Source organism: Protopterus annectens, chromosome 9.part0 (assembly GCF_019279795.1).
Source record: "Protopterus annectens isolate FY-2018-M chromosome 9.part0, PAN1.0, whole genome shotgun sequence".
NCBI classification, from domain to species: Eukaryota; Metazoa; Chordata; order Ceratodontiformes; family Protopteridae; genus Protopterus; species Protopterus annectens.
Window position 1 is genome coordinate 282,127,209 of NC_056743.1, and position 9,109 is coordinate 282,136,317.

Here is a 9,109-nt window from a genome sequence, read left to right on the forward strand (position 1 = left end):
TGTCCCTGTGTCTGGAACAATTGTCCCTGGTGAGTTGGGCTGTCTTCACAGTCTCTGTTGTACATTGTTAGCAGAACAACCTTCTGTGATGCTGTGAGTCACACACATGCATGAAAACTTCCTCACAGGCAAAGAAAGGGACGATGCCTATGAGGTACACAGTTAAAGGACTGTTTCCAAGCTATTCGCTACAGGAATAATACCACAGCTGTTCCACAGGGAAATAGCAAGTGTGCAACTCCAATTCATGCACAGACCATCAGTTGATCCTGACCAGTACCTAAAAAAGGCAAACTGCTGCATCTGCAAAACAGATGTACAACCTACATCCCAGAGAGAGACAGACAAGAGAAAAAAAAACAAAAAAAAAAACAAACTATCATACATCAACAGGAAAAAAAAACAGGTGTGTCAAACAAGTATGCATGTAATGGACTGTAGTAGGGGGGTATGTACGTTTCATATACATGTCCTAACAAGACATGTTATATGGACATATTGTTGAGCGGAACCTATGGCCATAGCATCTCTGTCCGTCTGCAGTGACATAGAATACAGCTCAGGCCCAGGATGTCACACATATGTCCAGAGATTAATTGTGAATACAACTATGTTATGTATGTTTATCTCAGAAATGTCATGGAGCTATACAGGGTAGTTGCATAGTGGAATAATGTCACATGTGTGTGTAGGACTGCATGCGATATACCGAGCTCATACCATTCAACTGTCCATTGTTATGCACACTGACCATATTTGTGACTCATATTTGTAGTTATTTAATCAAAGACTTGTGTTATGTCTTGCAAATAATTGGCAACTTGCAAAGAATGGCATTACAACATCTCGCTCCCTTTTATTTCACCATTGCTGTTTAGGGTCCCCACAGCAGATCATCTCCACCCATGGCATCCAGTCCTCTGCATCTTACTCTCACACACCATAAACCTGCATGTCTGTCATTACCACATGCATACACCTTTTGTAGGTCGCTCCCTTTTATTTCACCATTGCTGTTTAGGGTCCCCACAGCAGATCATCTCCACCCATGGCATCCAGTCCTCTGCATCTTACTCTCACACACCATAAACCTGCATGTCTGTCATTACCACATGCATACACCTTTTGTAGGCTGTCTGCTGTCCCTGTAACCTGGCAGCCTCATCTGTTGCAAGATATACTCAACATACTCCCTCAGCACATGTCCAAACCAAGCATGCCACTGTCCCCAAGCCATCCAACCTGGGTTGACCCACTAACACACATGTCCCTAATGCTATCCCCCCCATCACACACAGTGCAAATGTGAACTTCCCACACTCTGCTGTATCCAGCCCTGAATCCTGCCTTGTCTGTACAATCCCACTGTCTGCAACCAATATAATGTAGCCAGTCACACTACCCTCCTATAGACTTTACATATCACTCTTAACGGTACTTGTCTGTCACAAATAACTCTTGACTCTCCTCCCCACCACACACAACCAGCCTGTACTCTCTCGTATACCTCTCCACCACACTGCCTATGACTCTGATCTGGTGTTCCCAAGTAGTTAGACCTATCCACCTTCCAAATTGTATGCCCTGCATTGTCACATTTCCTCTAATCCCCCACCCCATTCACACACATATATTCATACTTAGTCCTGCTGACCATCATTCCTCCATGCTTTACAACATAACCCCACCTCCCCAGGGTCTCACCAACCTGTCCTCTAAACTCACTACAGACCACAATGCCTTCTGCAAACTGTACAGCCAACAGAGGCCCCTGTCTGATCATGTCTGTCAACCTGTCCCTCCCCACTGCAAATGTGAAAGGACAAACAGCTGACCCCTGTTGAACTCCCACCTCCACCTTAAATCCACCTATCATGTCAAAACCAGAAATCACTGCTGTCACAGTAGCCTCATACATATCCTGCGGTGTCTGGCAGACTCGTCTGGCACCCCTGACCTCCACATACAATTCCACAACTACTCTCCAGGCAGCATGTCATACGCTCTCTGTAAGTGCACATAGACACAATGCAGCTGCATCTCAGCCTCAGTGCAGAGTTCCATCAACACTTGTGGATCAACATTTGCATCTGTAAAGCTCTTACCTGGCATTAAACCATACTGCAAATCATCAATCATCACCAAGTTCTCAACCTAGCGACCACCACCCTTTACCATTACCTCATCCTGTGACTGATCAATGTTATCCCTTACTTGATACTGCAGTTCTGCAGACCACCCTTGTTCAGATAAGCAGTACCCATACATATTTGCCAACATCTTACACACCCTCTCACTTTCCAAGAATACAGTAAACAATCCAGTTAAAAATACCACTGCCATGTCTCAGAAACACCTCCAGGCATCCACAAGGATGTCATCTGGAACAACAGCCTTTCCACTGTTAAACCCCCTCATACCTATCCTTACATACTCCTTGATAATCTGTTGCACCTCCTGATTAGCCGTAACCACCTCAGCCAACCTTCCCTCCCTCCCCCGTTTACCTCATAGAACAGGCCATCAAAGTGATGTTTCCATATGTTCTAAACACACTCCTAGCTTGTATGTTTCACCCATATTCCTTTATCACCCTTTTGTGCTGAACATCCTTCCTAGCTATGCGCCTCTGTCTAGCCAATACCTACAGGCCCTCTACACCATCCATGCTGTACAACATTACATACAACCTCAGATTCCACATCTGTATGTCAGATACTCTCTTTGCATGCACCCCATCTCTTTATACTCATGGGTACTCTCTACATCTGTCTGTCAATCCCATTTCTCCTTTGCCAACACCTTTCACTGCATACTCCCCTGTATTTCTTTATTCCACCACCATGTGTGTAGGAGTAGTCACCATCTGGGCATGTCAACCTGTGTCTGATTAAGCATAGTAGGTCACAGTGCATTCATTTAATGCTGAGTATGATACAAATTGGACTCACCCACTGAAAGCAATCGGAAGGCTATCCCCACATATGTCTGTGGTCTCACAGGCAAGTATCCAACCCACCCTGTAATGGAGGTCACACACACAATAGCTAAAGATGACCTGCTTCAGACATGTTTATGACAAACATCACTCCCTGGCTCAACATCAGTATAGAAGGATATGCACACCACATGCACCCCTACCCTCACCATTAATCAGGTGCAAACTGCCTACTTACACATAATGCTATGCATGTCCATACAATGCTGCTGGGTACTGGAGTATTATTTGATGTAATGTTGTGGCTGCTGATACTCATTACTAGTGGGCTGCCTCAGTAAAATTACTATGGACAATGTCTGGTGTCCTGTGATGTGTTTTACCCTGTTTATGTCTTTCTTGTGTGATGCAGAGGCTTCCAGCCTATGATGTCCAGGAGACAGCAGCCATAACGGAGACCATCCTGGAACACTCCCACATCCTCTTCAGTCGGGGTCACCAACATCAGCGGGAGAGGATGGCCCTCTGAGAAGACCTCACACAGAGAGTGAACATCTTGGGGAACCATGGCCGCACATACAAACAGGTCAGGCACATAGCAACTGACCTGACTCGGCGTGCTTGGCAACGGCCTGCTGCGGTGGCTAGGGACTGTTCCGCTACTGGTGGAGGGCCAGCCAGAGAGGCCCCACTTACTGTAATGAAGAAGCTACTTGCCAACCTTGGGGTGGCCCACAGAGAACAACCACTACAAGATGTAGTGGTCATGGAGGTGGGTGCCACCCAGGAAACTGGCAAGGAGCATCCAGGTAATGCAAAAGTCCACATCAGTGTACTGAGGTTACATTTCAACTGTGTAGTAACAGTCTTTAGATGCAGATGTCATTGCAAAATAGAGCACTGGGTGGGGTTTAGTAATGCACACGTGCCCATTTCAGTTGAAGAGTAGCAAATAGTGTAATATCATAGTGTAGACTGTACCTGTGCTTACATCCACCAGTGCTCCTGGGCCAATGGCTATTGTAAAGCTGCTGACAATACCTCTCCCTCACATTACCTAGGTATCTCTTGTCAGCATGAGGCACAGCAGCCTGAGGCTGGTAAGTATGAGATCTTCCTGTTGTGGCTTACCAGTACTGCAGACATTTTAAGGTCATGCATGTGGCCAAGCACCAAACTGTTATAGTCAGCAAATTGCATGCATCTGCAAGATCACCTGTGGTGGGATTCACTGCATGATATCACATGGGCCTATTTGCATGAGATCACATAGTAGCATAACTCACAAACCTGTTATTGCAGGACATCTGGATAATGATTGCCAAAATGTGGGGGCAGAGTGCCAATAGTAGGGACATGTTGTATACAGTACTGTGAGACGGGTCTATATTGAATCAGCGAGCACTTAAAAAAGTGAACGCTGATTCATCGTCCCTATTTGAGCAAACGTTGAAAATCCCGAACACCCGGAACAGTGATTTTTTTCTCAGGGAAAAAAAATAGCTGGGCCGGTTTCGGGAGTTTGCCATTTTCTCCACTGTGGTGAGATCTCAGAGTTGGTATATTTAAGGGGGGGGGGCTTCAATACTGTTTTAAGTTTTTGGGGGGTTTTTTGGTGGAACAGCGATTTTTTTCCCTAGGAAAAAAAATCGCTGTTCCGAGCATTCAGGATTTTCAGCGTTCGGTGAACTAGGGTCGATCAATCAGCATTCGTTGATTTAATATAGACCCTGTGAGACAGTGCACATAAAAGGTGTACATGCATGTCACAATGCCAGGTATGTTTGAGATATGACAATGTGAGCATAATTCACAAGACCAAAGCCATGCGACCTATAATCTTTACAATGCAAATGTGAAATATACAGCTCTGTTAAGGGAACATGTATGTGGAGTGGAAACAGTCCAAGAAGCTAGATGCATATGTGTGGACAGGAGGAAGCTCATACTGGGGTATATTAGCGTGTGATACAACCACAGCAGTTGATCAGATTGGGTACACACCTGCCATCAGTCATGGACTCCTGCAGTACCTGCATATAACTGTCAGCTCAAATACCAGGATTATCCCAACACAGACCCACAGTTACCTGCTACAGCAAAAGCCATGGTTCACATACCACCTAACATGCTTCAGCAGGATTGAATGCTATGGACACATACACACAGCATTGCATATGCAATGGAACACAGTGCAGATAGTCATCAAAAGGTGTACAAGAGATGGTGCAACAGTGCAGTTTAAAGAAGTGGACATCCCTACACATATGTTGGGAAAATCATCCCAGAAATGTCCAGGGAGGCTGCCAGGAGCCATATAGCAACAGTGAAAGGGTATCAGACATCTCTGGCAAGTATTGGGTGTGTACTACATGTGGCAACAGTCTTCCATGGACTCTACATGTCTTGGGTATAGGGTGTGTGTTGACAATGGCAGCTGTTCCTCACAATACACTACAGCCTGTTCTGGGTAAGAGCAGGACAACAATACATCAACTTTTCAAAATGCATGTGTGGAAATGTGTGAATGTGTTATGAGACCAGGGCTGAACTCTTCTTGTGTACAATTTGGTCATGTTAGTTTGGCACAGTAACAGCACTACACAACAGCAGAACTGCACTACCCACACAGTGAAGCAGGGTGAAGGCAGCGTCCTGCTTTGGGTTTGTGGTCCACCAGCTTGAACTGGGGCTGTAGCCAATTTGGATTGTATTATGACAACTTCCAAACACCAGTCCCTTGTGGCTATGATCTGTCTGGTGTGAGTCACATAGCTGTGCATGGGGAGGTAGAACATTGCACACAACGATGGGACACACCCCACATCCAAATGAACAAAAGGATGGATTCACAAGAACACAATCAAAAGTCTGCTGTGGCCAAGCCAGAGGCCACACCTACATATGAAACAGTCTGTGTGTTGATCTGACAAGTTCTGAGCACAGGGGATGGCCTTGAAATCAGACAGATTTGGAGTTGTTTGTCAAGGGACAGTTTTCAAACATTGCCATGTTGAGATGTGCCATGCTGAGAAACACCACCCCAAGAGGACTGACTGCTGTACTGAGAGCAGCAGGTGTTTTACCAAAGTATTGGTTTACAGCTGAGCACCTTCTGCAAGCCAGCTATTGCAATACTAACATGTACGATATGACACCACTACCCGATGTGTATATTTCTCATTCAGAATGCACAGGTTACATGTCATATGAAATGGTGGAAATCTCATGGCAATATTCATGTGGTCTCACGTGATATGTCATAAAACCCTTGCATGTTAAGAGGGGTATTTACACTTACTATATCCGCTGTCAGTTTGTGAAGTTGTTTGAGGAAATGCCCTTGTTTTCACATACATAAATTGCAGGTTATGACAACTGGAAATCACAGTATGATATTAAAAGTAGGGTCACCAATCCACTGGTCAAACCAGTAATGTACCAAACCAACATAGGAGGTATGTGCAGCAGACAGGGAGTATGACCCACATATCAAAATAGTTGTGAAAACTCTGTACAGTTTGTAGTTATGTTCCCTAGGTTTTGCCACAGTGCTATAAAGGTGAACAGCACTGATGTCTACATAGGTGTAGTGTGTTCTAAGTGAAGCCAAAACACCTACTAAAGACACTCACACAACCCAGTGGTGTAAAGTAGTAGTAAAACTAACTTGAAAGGTAAGCATTGCAAGATGTTGAGGGCCTGTCTAGCGTGTGTCTGTTGTGGTCTGGCTATGTGTCATGACTGTCACTCTCTGCCTAATGTGAGGTCTGTGTAATGCCTGTGGGACACCGTGTGTGTGTGTGTGTGTGTGTGTGTGTGAGTGTGTGTGCACATATGATAAACTGTATAATGATGTTAGTAATGTACATACCTTGTCTTTTCCTCACAGGTGGGCATGGCAGTCCCAGTCCCTCCAGCTATACAGGTGATGTTAGCTTGTTTGGCAACTCTAACCATGATGACAACCATAGTGGGGCACAGGTGGGGTTGTCATGGGCTGCAGCTGTGTCACCAGTTGGAATTCCACCTTTATCAAGCCCATCCCCGCACAAGGACACAATACCCACACATTCCCCACCACCAGAGGCCACAAGTGAAGGACAGCTGGGTGCAGGCACAGGACATGAAAGTGTGGAGACTATGGCAAGTGAGCAGCCAGCCACAATCCATACCCAGACTGCTGGCGAGGTCATACACAGGCATATGAGCAGGGGTGGTCGAAGGAGGATTGCTGCCCACCCAGCCCATGTAGAAAGTGCCAATACAGCAGTTACCAGGCACATGTTTCGGGCTGTAATGGATGTGTAGGTGCATAATGAATGGAACACCAGACAACTGCACAGGGTTGTGGCAGACCATCTCCCTGGTGCTCATGGCTGTCTCCAGGACCTTGTTGCAGCCAGGCATGAGGGAAATGAGATCATGGATAGATGGTTGGGTGAGATTGGGGCACTCATCAGCTGTAGAATATCTATGATTGTTGTTTGGCAGGGGAGAGGCGGCAGACATGAAGACATAGCTAAGCACCACGATCAGCTGGGGGTTCATGTGGCCATCCACCATCACACTCCCATAGAGGCAGTGACACCAGTAATACTGAGGGTAATGTGCTGTCCATGCCATGATGTAGCAGGCCATGGGCATGTGGTCCTGGCCGGTCCCAACAGGTTCACAGTTCCAGCAGACATCAGTCACCATTAGGGGGTAGTACTGCCTTGGGCCTAGTGGTGCCAGTCAGACCATGGCAGGACCAGTTCCCGTGTCCACAGCAGGAGATGGTGAACTGTACACCCTGCCATGTATGGTCCACAGCTGTCCACAAAACATCAGTGTAGGGCAGCCACATGGTGTGACTGCAGGCAGACACACACATATCACAATCAGGAAAGAGGTCACCTCCACACACATGCACCAAATATGCATAGACCATGTCAGTCCTACACCCTAAACACACACCCATAATGTTAACTGAATCGCACAGCCTAGGCCTCTGGCAAACCAGCACAACACCCTGTGCATATGATGAAACCTGTGCCAGATCCCTGCCATCCACACTATCAATGCAGGCACATGCAACTATGGGTCTGATGCACAGGGTGACCATACTGAATTGTAGCTATGTAATGTTGTGTAAGTTGCTGTCATCTGGTATGGATAAGGGGTATAAAATCCAACAAAGGTAGGTCAGCACCAGGAGTGATACCCGAATTTATTCCAAATAGTAATGAATCAGACCGGTTTTGGCAGTTTTGCCTTCATCAGTGATTGCCATCTTAATTGTCTGACAATCTATATATACATACAGCACTACATATCAATCAAGTAGTTAAAGAGATGGTAATAACAAAAACTAAAAAAGTCTCTATAATCTATGCATAATATATGAATGAATTATTTAATTATTTGTTCTTTACTGTTATTATTCCAGCTACAGGTGGTCATTAAAGCCAGGGGAAAAAAAGAGCCCCTAGCCTTACAATCCACCTCCTTGTCATTCAAAATACTATGCAACCCTAACTTATTCAATCTATCACCCACTATCTTGTCAATAATACAAAACTGAAATATTGCTGATTTGTGATCACATATATGTCTGTAAAGTGCATTGGTCATTCATTTGTTTCGGATATCACTTAAATGTTCAGACATTCTTATTCTGAAAGGTCTAGATGTTTGTCCAATATAAAAAGATGAACAGGAACAGGTGGCCAAATAAACCACCCGGTCTGTTCCACAACTGGCAAAATGCTTAATCCTATAGACCTTTTGAGTATTTTTGCTAGAAAACTCCTTAGATTTAGGTATGTATCTACAAAAGGAGCAATGTCCACAAGAAAATGACCCAATTAACTTGTCCCCTGTAATCGTTAGTTGTTCCATAAAGTGACTTTCACCTTTGGATTTGTAATGATTAAGATAGGACCCCAGTGTTCGTCCCCTACGATATGAAAACTTGCATCTATCCATAAGGAGACTTGATAGTTTTTGATTTGCCATAAGAATATTCCAATTTTTGTTAATTGCATTTCTGATGGCATGAATGTTTCTACCATAGGTCACTACTATCCCCGGAGATATGAGTTTTTTCTTTATATTGCAATAACTCTGACCTATCTTGTCCAGTAGCCCAATTACTAGCTGAAGGAATGGTTCCTGGTTTATAGCCCC